This window comes from Megachile rotundata, chromosome 5 (assembly GCF_050947335.1).
Source record: "Megachile rotundata isolate GNS110a chromosome 5, iyMegRotu1, whole genome shotgun sequence".
In the NCBI taxonomy this organism is placed as follows: domain Eukaryota; kingdom Metazoa; phylum Arthropoda; class Insecta; order Hymenoptera; family Megachilidae; genus Megachile; species Megachile rotundata.
The window spans coordinates 8,291,900-8,308,702 of record NC_134987.1 but is presented as its reverse complement, the minus strand read 5'-3'; the positions used below and the strand labels follow the sequence as shown (position 1 = coordinate 8,308,702).

The window sequence follows — 16,803 nt, the reverse complement described above, 5'->3', positions numbered from 1 at the left end:
TGCTGTCCTAACTTTCGTACATAATATGAGTTTCAGAGTTTTGGAAAACTTCAGCGATTCGAATCGTTACACTAAATAGTTCTATTTCGAGAAGTTGAAATATCCAGCTATAAGGAACTTAAATATTCAGTTTAAAAATTAACTTATTTCATGAAAATCAATAAACGTACAAGTGTCTGTTACTGTTAAATTAATAGTTTTAGAAATATTTTCACAAAGAAGGAGAAAATATGAATATCCATAAATAAAATATATAAAATAATATAATATAAAAAATAATATTCCTAAAGTAGAAAATATGTTTCAGTAAAGAACGAAGTTATTAAAATTGCGCATTAAGTAATGAAAATCAAGATAACAGTAACGCACAGCAGAACGCGCAGGATCCATAAAATGAAGGTTACGAAAGCACACTAGAGAATTAAACATCTAGTAGGTTATGAACATAATGAAAATATATACAGGAAAGTGTGTTAATAGTGGCGAAGGTGTTGGTGGCTGATTAATAGTTCCTACGCCATTTAACGCCCGAATAATTCAACACTGCAGATTCCTCGCGTGCTCTCGACCAAGTTCACGATCGATGCTGTTAAAACAACATTCCCATATTTTAACTTTTTTTGTCTGTCTGTTTGTTTTTATTTTGTTCGCATAAACGAGTGGACCAGAAAAATTGCACTCTCCTTTGAACGCGCCAACAATTCACAAAAATACGTACTTCACCCGCGTAAACATCGCGCTAACTATTTATTTCATCCACTCCTTTTCCGTCCCGTTGTGAAAAAAACGCTTTCGACGAATTATCGGTGACTTTTGTTCGCGAGAGAATTATAAAAACCGGCGGATACAAAAATGAAAGTCGAATCGTGTTATTTGAACGCGAAAACGTTTTCAAAAGTCCTACAGCCAGTTTTTAAACGCTATTTCCCTAGCAAATGGATTATCGTTCTCTATTTGCTGAAAAAAGGCGCGTTATTCCGTCTACATTTTCCAAATCGACGAAAAATACAATTTTAATTTTTGTGCGTGCGTTCTCCGAAAATTGCGGTGTTTAAATTTCGCTCACTTTTTTTCAAAGGGATACCCACTCGCGCGCAAAAACGAGTTAAATATTTTGTTCTTGTTTTAAATTGATTTGAAATTTGATCCTGTACTTTTATTTCTGGCAAATATCTGTTTTTGAACATTATTAATTTATTACGTTGTTTTGTAGCGATATTAAATTTAATAAATTCTGGCTTTTATGAAATACTTGGTGCAAGAGTCAGAGAGATCAATTTTCAAATTTGAAAATTTTTTAACAGTTAAGTGTCTGAATTTTTACACTGTCAAATCTCAAACGTTTTCAAATTGCTTTGAATAGCAAATTTCTTCAAAATTTCATCTCCCAAATTCCCATATCCCCAGTTTCCAAATTCTCAAATTTCGAAACCCCCACATTTCCAAACTTTTAAATTTCATCTCCCCGAATTCCTAAACTTCCAAATTTCAAACTCTTCTAATTCCTAAATCTTCAAATTTCCAACTCTCCAAATTCCAATCTCTTCTAATTCCTAACTCTCCAAATTCCAAACTCTTCTAATTCCCAAATCTCCAAATTTCCAACTCTCCAAAATTCCCAACTCTCCAAATTCCAATCTCTCCTAATTCCAATCTCTTCTAATTCCCAACTCTCCAAATTCCAAACTCTTCTAATCCCCAAATCTCCAAATTTCCAACTCTCCAAAATTCCCAACTATCCAAATTCCAATTTCTCCTAATTCCAATCTCTTCTAATTCCCAACTCTCCAAATTCCAAACTCTTCTAATTCCCAAATCTCCAAATTTCCAACTTTCCAAAATTCGCAACTCTCCAAATTCCAATCTCTCCTAATTCCAATCTCTTCTAATTCCCAACTCTCCAAATTCCAAACTCTTCTAATCCCCAAATCTCCAAATTTCCAACTCTCCAAATTCCAATTTCTCCTAATTCCAGTCTCTTCTAATTCCCAACTCTCCAAATTCCAAACTCTTCTAATTCCCAAATCTCCAAATTTCCAACTCTCCAAAATTCCCAACTCTCCAAATTCCAATCTCTCCTAATTCCAGTCTCTTCTAATTCCCAACTCTCCAAATTCCAAACTCTTCTAATTCCCAAATCTCCAAATTTCCAACTCTCCAAATTCCAATCTCCCCTAATTCCCAAATCGCCAAATCCCCGAATGTCCAAACTTCCAACTCTCCTAATTCCCAAATCGCCAAATCCCCAAATCTCCAAATTTCTTCCTCTCCAAATTTCCAAATCTCCAAGCCTCTAAATGTCCAAAGTCCCAAATTCCAAAAATTCCTCCTCAAATCCCTCAGTCACCCCATTCCCAAATTCCCAAAGCAATTATATCACCCTGTTATATCGCCCATATCTGTCACCCTAAAAGTCTAATATAGCGTACGAAAATTAGTAACACGTAGTTCATAAAGCCGCCATTAAAAAGCCAATAAAATGGCACGTTGAACGCGTGCAAAAGTTTTATTAAAATCGTGAACGAGAATTAGACTGCCGCGAAACGATCGGAAGAGGCCATAAGATGGCGGGTGTTCGGGCAGTTTCATTAAAAGTCGATATCACGAGACGGGGGTGTGTTCGATCGTGCGAATCTAGGCACGCGACCTAGACCCGACCTTTCTCAACTTCCTCTAGGAACGAGGCTAATTCAAACACCGACGTTGCTTCGGCAATCGAACCAATGAATAACGGCGCTCTATGCACCACAATTATGAGTATTCGAATCCATCGTGGCGAGTATCGATCGACTTTCAAATGACGCGTTCTCGTCGCGGAAAACGTTCGCTCAATTTATGACCCTTGTGTTTGTATTTCCATCTGTTTTCCCTCGTTTCTGTACGTGCTCCAAGTTTCAACTAATATCGTGACTTTAATAGCCTCGACTAGAATTTACAAGGTTTGGACTCCAAAAATTCAGTACCAATGACAAATTTATGATCTACGAGTTTCTGAAAATTTCTGTGATATTTAATAATAGTCTAAGAACTATAGCGTTTAATTTAGGGATTCTGGAGTTAACATTGTCTGACTATAAACCCTCGAATTAGGACAAATTATACCAATCCTCAAAGGGTTACACGTTAGACACACCATTTACATTTCCAAGTTCGTAAGTGGTAATTTGCGAATTTCATCATTTGTCCTTTAAGTTCCTTGTAATTTTAAGATATTTTAGCTCGTTTAAACTTGAGTAATTCGATTTTTCTGAAATTAATTCTCGTACCATTTCATCAAGGTAAATTGAAAGTAGCTTTCGAAACAGGCTGCAATCGAGGATCGAACGCAGTTGCGATACGAAACGGCTCGTTATTGCAACTTCTTCGAGATATTCCTGGAAAGTTGTTGAACAGCGTAAAATCGATTGAATCCTGGGAAGGAACAAGTTTAGAAGTTCACTTTACGAATTTTTTTCCACGACTCGCTGGCTGCTCCTTAATTGGTACCGCGATAACTTCGATCGCTTTCGATCGTAAGAACTTTTCTCGATCGTTTCATACCGAATCCCTCTTTCTTTTCTCATTTTACATCGAGTTACGTTCAGTTTGACCCTGTTCGACCCGGTGGCGATTCTTACGGCGAAACAATCGAAGCGTGAATACGATAAAATATTTACCATCGATGTGTCCGTTGAATTTCATTGTTTGTCTGGGATCGAAGTTTGTTTAAACTTCGAAAGCGAGCGCTTCGTGTCTGCGAATGAAACGTACAATTTAAACGGACGTAGCTGTACACATAAATATTCTACACACTGCACGTCTATGTTTCTGCAAAACTTCTATAATGTCCATCGCTTTACACTGTTGCGTTCTTCGCTGACAACAGATATCGCTCAAATAAAACCCTCCATTGAATGCGACTCGATATCGTATTTTTATACTGAATTACCTCTCGTACGATGTGTTCATTGACTATTCGTTTGTTAGCTGTAAAACTTTTTCATTGTTCGTACACTTTGTGGTACACTTTTTAAACATATATTGAAAGCTCCAGTTTGATCGTAAAATAATTGAAAAACGGGATTAAATGAATAACTGGGCACGTTTAAACAACACCTCGTTGAAAACAGAGTTACACAATATAAAAATTACTGCTCACAATTAAATATCGACACACGTGATACACGTTTCTCTTATCGCTCTTATAGCGAGGCAGTTAAATAAAAAAAGTGGATACACAATATCTGTAGGTACACAGGTAAACTAAGATACAGAGTTGGCTGATAAAGGGTTAATAAAGCTGAGCATACACCTCTGGACAATTTCGTGAGGAGCGGCGAAAGAAAGGTGAGCAAACAGGAGGCCATAATTTCGTCGATGGCTGGACGTATCGTGGTATAACGAAGTTTCAGAGGGCAGTATTTCACGAGATAATAAGGAACAAACAACGCTCCCTCGTTTCGAGCCGCTGTACGGGGATGGCGGTAGAAATACGTTCGACCAAAGGCCACATCGTGCCCCAATAAAGTGTAAATGGATTACGTTCTAAGCTCCTGATACGACTACGGAAATCCAAAGTGCCACGGAGAGGAGATTTCGTACAATCTCGGCGAATCCAGTGTCAACGGACACTCTAAGAAGCCATTACATACGTCTTCCTTAGCCGTGCTAGCCGAACGCGGATTCCTCGCGCTCTATCATTTACCATGCACTCCACTTCCGCGATTCGTATTTATCTGCGCCTTCTTTTGTCTTCATCCTATTGCCGATGCGATACGTTCGGATGACGTATGTGCGACGTCGGATCTCGGGAATGTATGGTTGTGATACGGGGTGATGTATTCGTTCCGATTCGTAATTTTGTAAATTCAAGTTTTAACTTTAAACCTACCGACATATAATGTGTACTTAATTTGAAATTAAAAATTAAGTTAAAACATAAACAAACGACGAAACATAAATTAGTACTCACATTTATTCTTTGTTCTAATGAAAATCAATGCTGATTTCAAGGAATGTACCTTAACAAAATGTGTATCTTATAATAAGAAACTTGTGGAGCGGTCATTTGACCGGTTTGGTAGTTTTAGTGTTAATGCTTGAGAATTGGAATACCTCGGAACTAGGGAATAACTTAAGTATACAAGAATTATATATATATTTAAATATTCGATGTGAAGCTATGAGAATTTTTATCTATGGAAATCTTGGCATGTACCAAACTATCAAAAATCAAACAAGTTAACTAAATATAAGTGTAACAGGGTTGAACAGCTTGAAAGAACAGAAGAACGTCACAGTGACGTTCACCCGCTAATACGAGTAATTTTTGTCAAATATTATCAGGACAATTGACGCATCACAATGCAACATACGTCAGTGAAAGTGTTAAAGAATGCATGTTCGTGCAAGGTTTCGCATTTACGATACGGTCCGTGTGAAAGTATCTACCTGTGATTCAGAATCATTCAGTGGCAGCACACCTGTGGTATGTAACATGGAACAATGTTACATTACTTAGAGAAGCTATCGATTCCCGTTATTCGCCGGCCAAGTGCATACTCGATGACGTAGCAGAGAACGCGGCAAGTGTAAACGGTTCGTGTTGACGCATGTAAGAAAGAAAACAAAAAGTAGATTGCACCGTTGCACGGAACACTCGCAAACTTCTTACCTGATGAACGATAAATGCGTTTTATGCGCCCTTGAAGTTCTGCGTTCGTCGAGCTGTTAGAAATCGAATTAACCTTTTACGTCTGAGGGTAATTTGCGATCGTGATTTCGAGCAATTTGTAATTTAATTTACGCGTTCAATTCGCTGGCGACGGTTACCACTTAACGGGAGGTTAAATTTGCACACTTTTATTGCGGACTAACAATTTCGTTTAAGGTAATTAAACTTATCAATTTAATACGAAGCTATTGAATTTTATCTGAACTAGCTTGATACTTTGGGTCGATGTAATTTAATTTGGTCTAACATGATTTTGACATAATATAGTCTAGCATATTAATATAATTATGTAAATACAACCTAACTGTACTTAACACTAGGGTAATCTTACCGAAACCATAACATAATTTAACATATCTTGATGTAATCCTAACATAAGCTACCTTAACCTAATATAATAACCTAACCCAACTCTAACGAAGGACCTAACCTATCTCAACCTACCCCTAATGAGCCAATCTATCTTAACCCTTAATGAGCTAATGTAACCTAACTTAATTCGATTTAACTTGATAAGTTATAATGACATAAACGCAAAGTGAAATTTTCGGAAAAGTCAACAGAAGAAATTTTCGGTGAAATATAAAACCGAATAAAAATGTGGGTCAGTTTCATCCTCCATCGAGCACATTTTTATTATTATTCCGCAATTTAGAATTTCATCGCAAATACGTAATCTATATTTCATTCTTTAAACAGAGCGCACTCGATCCTCCATTCGGCTACATATCAAACATTTCACTGGTGCGTTTATACAAAATTAATCCGCAGCTCGAAGGTTGAACCAAAAACCGCCCCAGATACACTCGCCAATAAATTACGCGTCCCGTTCGATCACAGGCCACCGAGAAAACAGCAAAAACCGCAGAATTTCGTAATTCCCTGCTGCCCGGACGAATTAGTTCACCGACGCTTTCAGCTTTTCACCGTGAACAATTTTTTTTTTTCGTATCGTCTTCCCTTGTGTAATTGCCACGTATTTATTGATCGCTGAACGAAACGTATATTTCAAATAAATGTCGATATTTACCCTCGAAAATTTAATTGAAATTATTTCGTGTAAGTGATCATCGATTATAAATTGCATTCTGATCAGCTTGGGTTTCTGAGTTGGGTATAGGTGGTTAGACTAGGGTAGATTCATTAGGTAGGGTCCATTAAGACTTATTAGGTTAGATTAAATTAGGTAGGAGCTAAATTATATTGGGTTAAGTTAGATTAAGCAAAGTTATATAGGGTTAGGTTGGATCAAGGTAAATTATATTGGGTTAGGCTATATCAAGTCAAATTATAGTAGGTTAGGTTAGATTAAGCTAAACTGTGGAAGGTTAGGTTAGATTAAGCTAAATTATAGTAGGTTAGGTTAGATTAAGCTAAATTATAGTATGTTAGGTTAGATCAAGCTAAATTATATGAGGTTAGGCTAGATTAAGCAAAGTCATACAAGGGTAGGTTACATCATCAGGCTAGGTTTGCTTACTGAGCCAGATTAAGTTCAGGTGAGGTACTTACAATACATGAGGACAGATTAGGCCAGATTAACAAATTAGAATATGAAGTTACTTTAAGCGTAATTGAAAGTAGGTAACGTTATTCTCGTTGAATAATTATCGCCATTATTAAAAATACCGATAGCTCCAATAAAGTAGTATACCATAGTAATTCTACCATTCGCTACTCCACTACCTCTACACGCTAAAACTAAGTACTCTACAAATGTAAACTATGCCTTAAGCTACCTCTTGGCAGTGTACAATGGGTAATTCTACTACCGCGGTAAAGCAATTCTACTGCGAACCTTCTCCTGCCACTCCAACGTACTAACGCCAGGTACTCGACCAATGTAAACTAGGCTTAAAGGATAAATCCTAATCGATCGCCTTCTACTTCAACGTACACGCAACCATCGTTCTAGCAGCTAATCGTCGAACGCTCGCCAATTTTCGATCCGGGTCCAAGGGTGTCTTTTCATCGCGTTTTCGTTACGACTCTTTGACCAATGCGATGAACGATGTTTCGTCCAAGGGAAGAAAATGGGGACACCGCAAGCGATCGTACGATGCAGCAGGGGCACATCGAAAGAGAAAAGCAGACGTCTGTTGGGAACAGCTGCTCTTGCTTATGTCCGTCGTTCGTCACAGTACTTCTCGGACTTCGCAGGGCAAAGAGCCGTCGTATATATACGTAACGGAGAAAAAGAAATACAACGGCGAGCTACACGCAAGAAGAACGCTATGGGGAGGAGTCGAAAGAGGGAGCAGGGTGAAAGAAGGGGTGCGGGTGCGGTGGTGGTGCAGGGTGCAGAAGAACTTGTCTATACAGGGTGTTCGTAAAAATTCTGATAAAACTGGCACGGCCTGTTAATTGGGTCAAGTTGGGGAAAAAGTTCGTACGAACCTATGTCCTGAAAGTTTGATCACGAAATTCCGTTATAGTGGCTGAAGATTTCGAAAGAACTTCTACGTACCTGAAACAAAAAGGAAATGTGGGTTAAATATTAAATAAAAGTCAAAAAGAAAAGAGTTTATCGATTAGCGATAAAACTACCGTCGAATGATGCATACTTGCTTTTAGATTGAAAATAAACGAGTCGAGGGTGAAGCATGAACTGGTACATAAATCTAGATAAAAATCAACGAGCTCGGCTGCGACGTAGGTTTCTGGATCACTTATATTTATAGATTACTAAATCGGTATCTTTTCTAGTTTTCAAATTTTTAAGTTTGTGAACAAGGACGACATTTTTTGTATTTTTAAATATCCACGACGATTCTAAAATTTAGCAAATTTCTATACTCTCAACCCTCTAGATTGTAACAATTGCAATTACTCAAATTTCGGTGGCAAACTACTACGTCTCTAAGTCCATATATCCCAAATCCCAAAATCCCTAAATACCTATGATAAATTTCTACGTCTCCAAATTTCTAGACGTACATATTTCTACCCCCCTAAATTTCTACATTCCCCGACTACTATCACACAAGTCCCTATATCTCCAAATTCCTAGGTCCTCAAATTTGTAGCCCACCATATCTCTAAACCCCCATCTCAGTCTCCACATCAACCCTAAAGACCTTACATTCGCTTCTGACATTTCAACAAAAGCCCGCTAACAATGATTTAATATAAAAAATCAGTTTGACAGTTTAAACGAGCAGAATATTCGTAATTTCAGTTGATCCGATTTGCTCTTACAAGATTATAACTAAATCTCAAAGACAGAAGTTGAAACGAGTTAGCAACTGTCACTTGATTCCGGCAGGTAAATCTTTTAGAAGCTATAATCCCCTAACTCCTTGACTTAAAATATCTAGTCGTGACACAACCTGTAGTCTAAATATGATAACCTGATCGCTGATAAACTATAACTCTGGTTCTAATTTCAACTTGAATAATGGAGATTCATTAAAGACGAAGTACGTCTAATATTAACGTGGCAGCGGAACTTTATTAGACGTCGCTAAGAAAATCATAAGACGCGGGGTTAACAAAACATTTTCTGGCACAGATTGATATTTTCACTTCGGTAGTTCAACATTTAGCTGCACCCTTCCATAATTTATGCTTCAAATGTGACAAACATGGATCACTGTAATTCTGAATTCAGTTGCACTTCGAGGATCATTAAAGGAGCATAATGCTTGAACTGAATACTCCTGCAGATAATTAGTTGTAACAGACACAATTGCTGAGAAAGTTATAATACTGCAAAGGGATGATGAAGCATTTTATGACATAGTTTCATATCTGCATCTGAGAGTCAGACTTTAAGTCACGCCTTCGGATTTTGAAGAAACACATCAAAAGGAAACCTTTGCGTGACATCACTTTTAGAGTGATATATCAAGAATTATAAATGGAAACATCGCAAAGAGATGATGCTAGTGATGTAAAAGCGTACAGTTACTTTAATAAGAATAAGGGATGAAATATAAGTTAATTTATATTCGTCTCACTAAAAGCAAAATTTCTGTGATGTAAAGAATCTAACGCGCCATTTTGACGCGTATGAAGCTATTGTTAGAAGCCGTATAAAAGCGAAATCACGTAAATAAAGTACCGTGTAAATCATGAAACATATATAAGAAATATCAGGAACGTGAATTTACGATTATGGCGAAGCAGTGACAACGTCGGTTTAATTTTAGGGTCACCCTGTATAGGAGAACCCCTACTGCTCGGTGAGTGCCGATCGATCGTAACATTCGCTCGTCTGTGCTCTCTCTCTCCCTCTCTTAGTTCCTCTTTTCCCACCCTCGTTCTATCACTGTCCGATACGTGCACTTTGCCCGCCATCCTTTCGCTCGGAGCTCGCTGTCTCTCTCCATGTTATATCGCCGGCCCACCCGGCAGCTACAGAGCGCCTGCTTGCTGCAACCCCGCTGCTTTCGTGAGCGACGTTATCATCCTCGTGTTTCGGTTAAGACATCTACGCGGAATATGACAGCGGACGTGACAATATAATGCGTGGCGATATAATGAGTGGGGATCTAACAGCCTGGCAACATATTGTGTACGCATGCAACGTGAATAGAGATGCGATCTCGTGCTTCGCTGAACAATGCGGCCATATAATTTATGGCAATATATCGCGGTGCTATATTGTCTCTATATGTGAGGCGGGATAATGCAATTTGGGGATTTTGGAATTGGAAATTTGGGGGTTTAGAGATGTGGGAGGTGGGTTTGACTGTGTGAAAATTTTAGATTAGGGAATTTTGGGGTTTGAGAATTTGGGGATTTGGGAATGTGGGGATTTGAGGATTCGGGACCTGAGAATTTAGGGTTTGAGAATTCGGTGCTTGAGAATTAGGAGATTTGAGAATTTGGGGATTTGAGAATTCGGTGCTTGAGAATTTAGAGATTTGAGAATTCAGTGCTTGAGAATTTGGGGTTTGAGCATTCGGGACTTGAGAATTGGGGGTGTGAGAATTGGGTACTTCAGAATTTGGGGATTTGAGAATCTGGGGTTTGAGAATTCGGTGCTTGAGAATTTGGGGTTTGAGCATTCGGGACTTGAGAATTGGGGGTGTGAGAATTGGGTACTTTAGAATTTGGGGATTTGAGAATCTGGGGTTTGAGAATTCGGTGCTTGAGAATTTGGGGTTTGAGAATTCGGTGCTTCAGAATTTAGAGATTTCAGAATTCGGTGCTTGAAAATTTGAGGATTTGAGAATTCGGTGCTTGAGAATTTACAGATTTGAGAATTCAGTGCTTGAGAATTTGGGGTTTGAGCATTCGAGACTTGAGAATTTGGGGTGTGAGAATTGGGTACTTCAGAATTTGGGGTTTGAGAATTCAGTGCTTGAGAATTTGAAGATTTGAGAATTCGGTGCTTCAGAATTTGGGGATTTAAGGATTCGAGGCTACAGAATTTGGGTGTTTCAGGATTCGGTGATATGAAGATTTAGGAATTCAAGAATTCAGGATTTAAAAATTTGGGGATTAGAGAATTCAGGACTTGAACAATTGAAGACTTGAAAATTGATCAATTTGAAAATTTATAGCTATGATCATAGTGAAATGAAAATTTTTAAGTTTGAGAATCCACACTCATAAAGACTTGATATATCCAAAATCCCCAGATTTTAAACTTGAAAAATCAAAAAACCTACCAATCTCAAAATAAACAAATTATTCTAACATTCATAAACTTCTGACCAACATTAACCAAATTAATAACCAACAATAGCATTATACACGACTGCACTAATAATACAAAATTCGCTTCCTACATTCGACTACAGTACACAGTAGCAGAAAAATGAAGCAAAAGCTCAGTGACACGCAGTGCACGCAAAGTAACAGACACGAGCATAATCACGAGCAAACACGTACATATGAAAATAGCGATGCAACTTTCGGAACTCTGAAAGCCGAGCGAAGCTGCAAGATATTCTGCTTGTTACGCTGGGATTAGAAACGGAACTCGTGTTCTTCCGTTAGCTGGATATCACGCTACGGAATCACGGTCGACTCTCGTATTCCTCTTTTGGCACATCTTGCACAGTCTCGTTTCGTACTTTTTCTTTTAACCGCGTTTCGAAAGAGGAGAGACAGCGGTACGGTGTCGTTACGTGCGTTGGAATGTTTGTTATAAACGAAACCAAGCTATTTCGGAGTACGTTTATGAAGACAATTTGCAAGGCGGACCACCCGGCTATGTTATTCCAGCACCAATCAAAATATTTGCGATCGTAGCAAGACTCGAATGGAAAAAGAAATTGGTATCGATGGTGATCGAGGATTTTATGGCGCTTTCATGCGGCACTGGGTTGTTAAATGCAAAATTGGGGTAATTGGGGTGGTGGTTTTAAAGACTTTTTGGTGAAGGTCTTTATACGTTGGATTTATATGTTGGGGATAATATAGAAACTGAGTGTGGACTTGGAGATGTAGGTCGAAATTTTATCTGATTTTTGATAAACTTAGAGACTTGGGGGTTTGAAAATTTAGGTTTATACGTTGGATTTATATGTTGGAGATAATATAGAAACTGAGTGTGGACTTGGAGATGTAGGTCGAAATTTTATCTGATTTTTGATAAACTTAGAGACTTGGGGGTTTGAAAATTTAGCAATTGTATTAAAATTTAAAGATTTCGAGGACTTGATATGAGAATGTGGAAACTTGGAGACTTGAAGATTTCAAGCTTGAAATTTGTGGAATCTGAGAGTTTATAAATTTTGTAACTTTACAAGTATAAAAGCATCAAATTCACCCTCAAGAACAAGAAATGTGAATCTCTCCTCTACACAATTTCTCATGCAAAACAAACCTCGCTCGATCATCAATACCATATAAAGCAGCAACCTATTGCTCAACACAACTACTTAATTCTCAATAAACGTATCCCCGTAAAAATCCTGTAGAGAATTGAAACTCGTGCCTTCCGGGTTGATTATCTCTTAAAGCGTGGCATAATGGAGTTGCATCGTGTTGGAGGATTTCTCCGTCGAATTACCGTCTTTGTTTAGCCTGGACCGAATTCCTGATTCCAGGTGTGGAGCAGGAAATGAAGTTCTTTCTGTCTGCGTCTCTCCGCGGCAGATTACGGTCGGGCATCGAAATCGAGAATTAACCGTGCGTTTTATCGTGGTTTCAGCGGGTTGGCTCCGAGAGTTCGGCTACCGAAATGGCGTAGAATCACTGAGGTGTAGAACGGGTAAACGCGTAACGGAGAGAAACGGAAATAAAATTCGAGCAAACGAACAGAGAGCTTGTTGATTAAGGCACACCGAACGGCCAGGTATTATCTGACGGTTTTTTGGAGCCATTAATATTTCGGACACGCGGATCGACGTGAAAATTTCAATTTCCGTCGGCAAACGAACCGCGACGATACGCAACGCGGCGTGAAACGGAGATACGGGAACACGAGTACGCAGAGAGGGTGTGCATTGTTGACGATGCGTCAATTCGCCCGTGCAACTCGGCCGATATTAATTGACGAAAAACACGCGGCACGCCCCGAACACGATCAAATCGAATTATGACTCTCTTTCGGACAAACAAATCATTCTCCTACGGGTACTCGGCCCACAAACTGCTACCGCTGATTGATTTACTTTTTATTATTTACTTTTCGCTCTTGCTTTAAACTTTGGTGTCGTTCATGTTTGTGTTATTGTAGAATGTTTCAAAAGTTATGGCAAATATGTGGAGTGACTTTAATTATAACAAGTAACGACGCAGGAATTTACAGGGACATAGGTCCTAACAGATGTGGGGTCTACTGATGAATCTGACATGGACATAGGAATATAGGAATTTGTAGCTGTAAACACGAACAATCTGAGAATACTTGTGGTTTAGAAATAATTGGGGTCTAGGTATGCTACCTGTGGTCACATTGGATCCAGCGATATACGGAATCTATGAGTTCTATCGGAGGTTGTTGGAAATCTGGAGATTTACTGGTCTAGGAATACTCACATGTAACTTAGAACCACAGAAATTTACGGATACCGAGAGATCTAATGTAGAAACCTAGAAATTTAGTCGAAAATTTAGGTGAATCAGATAATACTAACCATAGTAACTAAAAATAAGTGAATTACCAGTTATTATATTACCAGAGAGTATTCTATAAGTATTAGATTTTTAAAGCTAAACTACTGAGCATTTGATCGTCATTGTGTTGCTATGCAGCGCGTGTCATATGGTCAAGCGTTGTTTCGCCATGCGTCGTATAATTGACAGTATAATAGACATTTGCATAGAACGCTGTGTCTACACGTTGTTCTATCGATACAAGTGAAAATGGAATATTGATTCGGTCATCGTAGTTCCATTTTTCGAGAATTATTCGGCATGATTGGTACGCTCGAAACTGTGTACCTGTACACGTGTTGTTGCACGAAATTCGACTTTAAAATCAGCCCGGAAAATTTTGCTGGGAAAACATTGTTCTCCGGGATTCAACAACGCGTCGTTGTAATTTCAACGAGGTTTAAAGGTACTCTACAATTCAACAACCGAGCCAGGAAGCATTAGAAAACACTTGGACGCGTCAACGCTGCTAATAGAATTTGTAAGCTGGCAAATAGCTGAAGTCACGGCCTTGACTCCTTCGCTGATACAAAGTATCCCGTTTAAACTTTAGATAGACGGAGCGTTCATTCAAATGTGAACGCGAAGAAATTTATTTAACACGCATTGATTATGCATGGTATCGGCTACTTGTCATCAATATTCATTACGGACAATTTAAATCAGCGAACAAGAACTCTATACACATACCAGCTTGTGTTACCTTGATTATAGATTAACGCTTTGATGGTCCTTATATATTATACAATTTACAAGTCTATTAATTTCACGGCCCACTTTTAATCTAAAATGCAAATCACAGATTCCTATACACTTTAATTAAAAACTTATTTGTCGGTAGCAAATAATTTTGCACTAACGTATTCATAGAATAATAACAAATAATTTCAAGATAATAAGTTCATGGAACAATATAAATAACTTCACGATAATAAATTCATGGAATAACACAAATAATTTCACGATAAGTTTGTGGAATAATAACAAATAATTTCGCAATAATAAATTCATGGAACAATATAAGTAATTCCACGATAGTAAGTTCATGGAATGATAACAGATTATTCAACGGTAGTAAGACTAATAACAAATAACAGTAATGGAATAATAACAATTTCCTAAAGAAAAAACATATGTAAAAAATAAGATATGTTGCGAAAGTGTAAGAATTGTTTAAATAATTTATTTCTAAAAAATACCTAGAATCAGTATACGAAACAATAAACGAAACCGAACACGTAAGGGAAGCAATCGTCGAAATCTGCGAGGTATCGAGATAATCCTGGCCCGTTTTATCTCTCGAATAGCTTCGCTAGCGAGATTAGCTTCCGGTGTCCGGGTCTACTTGGCCTAAAAGCGAGCTTCCCCGAAATGGCGGCACGAAATTGCTTTCTGGTCACGCGGTGCATCTTTTCGTGAATTTAAGGAACGAATTCTCTTCATCCCCATTACGTGGCTCGTGCGAAATAAGTTTCCCATTCGAGAAAAGACAACCTGTTCCTGGCTGCAACGTTTCACGCGGAAGTGCATTAGGCACGTCTTGATTAAAGAGAGAGGAGCGAAGGAGAAGCGGGAGATTATTATTTTTCCTCTTGGAGCTGGAGTTGGCAGTAATTTCACGAATGTCGAGTGCTCGCTTCCTAATGAACGAGAGATGTTATTCTCTGCTGCTACGATTTATTTGTTCCGCAAATTATCTTTCAAACATGGTGGACAATTTCATGGCCAATCGATAAAATTATGAATGAGACGTTTTTTAATTTGAGATTCAGAATTTTGGGATTTTGGAGAATTTAGAGTAATGGATACTTAGAAGTTTGGGGATGAATTTGAGGATATGAGTTTGGCGATGTGGGAGTTCGGAGATGTGAAAATTTGGGAATATGAGAATTTCATGATATAGGTATTTGGGAAGATGCGAATTCGGGAATAAGAGCGTTTCACGATATAGGAATTGAGAAAATGTGAAATTGGGAATATGAGAATTTCACGATACAGGTATTCGACGATACGGGACTTTGCGGATGAGGAAATTTGGGGATGTAGCAATTTGCGAATATGGGAATGCGGAGATGTAGAAATCTGGAAATATGGCTATTCGGAGACGTGAAAATTTGGGATACGGGACGTGGGAATTTAGGAATATGACAATTCGACCATATAGGAATTTAAAACATAGAAACTTAGGAACAGAATCTAAAAAGCTGAAAATTAATTTGAAAGTTGAACCTCTCAACGAATTCCTCAAAAGAATTTCAAATTTCCTTCTAATAAATTTCCATGAAAATAACAAGCATAAAAAGGGAGTGAAAAGTTTTTTCATTTATCCTTTGAATCCCACAAACGGTAGCTTTGTCGTCTTTCGGAGCGTTTGATGTCCCGACACGGTTAATTACTGGCAATCTAATCACTGCGCTGATTAAGATACGATTTCCTTGAAGGAGAGAACCGAACAGTAGTTTCAGCAGCTGAATCTGGTACGACAAAGGCCCTGGAGGATGAATCTCGTTAAAAAATGTACAGCTTATCGCGTGAACAGCAAAAGCCCATTCCACACCATGAATAATAACCAGAGGTCAGATTAAACGTTGACGAAGTTCAGGAGTCTAACGACTGTTGAATATAAAGCAGATTATCGACGGTTAGGTAGTTTGAAAACGAACGATCATCGTTCAATAAGCCGATTGGTTTAGAGCCCCTAAGGAACAGATTTCGAGAGCCAAGAATTAATCAAGCAAATCGAAACAACGGGTACAGTGTCTACTTTCACCGAGAATTTTGTACAAGATTTGGGGTCTTCGTGTTTGGAAATTTAGGGATTAGATTTGAGAATTTTAGAATTGGAGATTTGAGAAAAGGGGTGATTTGCTAATTTGAGTTTTGAGGAAGTGGGGAAGCTGCAAATATGGGGGTGTGGAAGTTTTAGAATTTAGAGACGTAAACTCTTGAAGCCTGAGACTTGGGAAATTTAGTAATTTGTTAAGTTTGAAAATATAAGATCTGTAAATCTTAAAATTTGTACGATGCAGCATTCT

The 16,803-nt window shown here is 38.2% G+C and overlaps 1 protein-coding gene across 4 annotated transcripts in view; it reads right to left on the bottom strand.

Moving 5' to 3' along the window:
• The window catches only part of tsl (membrane-attack complex domain containing protein torso-like), a 137,851-nt gene that overhangs the window by 33,720 nt on the left and 87,328 nt on the right, over positions 1 to 16,803 (bottom strand). For all 4 annotated transcript variants that reach the window (XM_076531801.1, XM_076531802.1, XM_076531800.1 and 1 more), the window contains exon 4: positions 8,111 to 8,180. The gene's annotated coding sequence lies outside the window, so the exon portion shown is untranslated. The remainder of the gene's footprint in view (positions 1 to 8,110; positions 8,181 to 16,803) is intronic.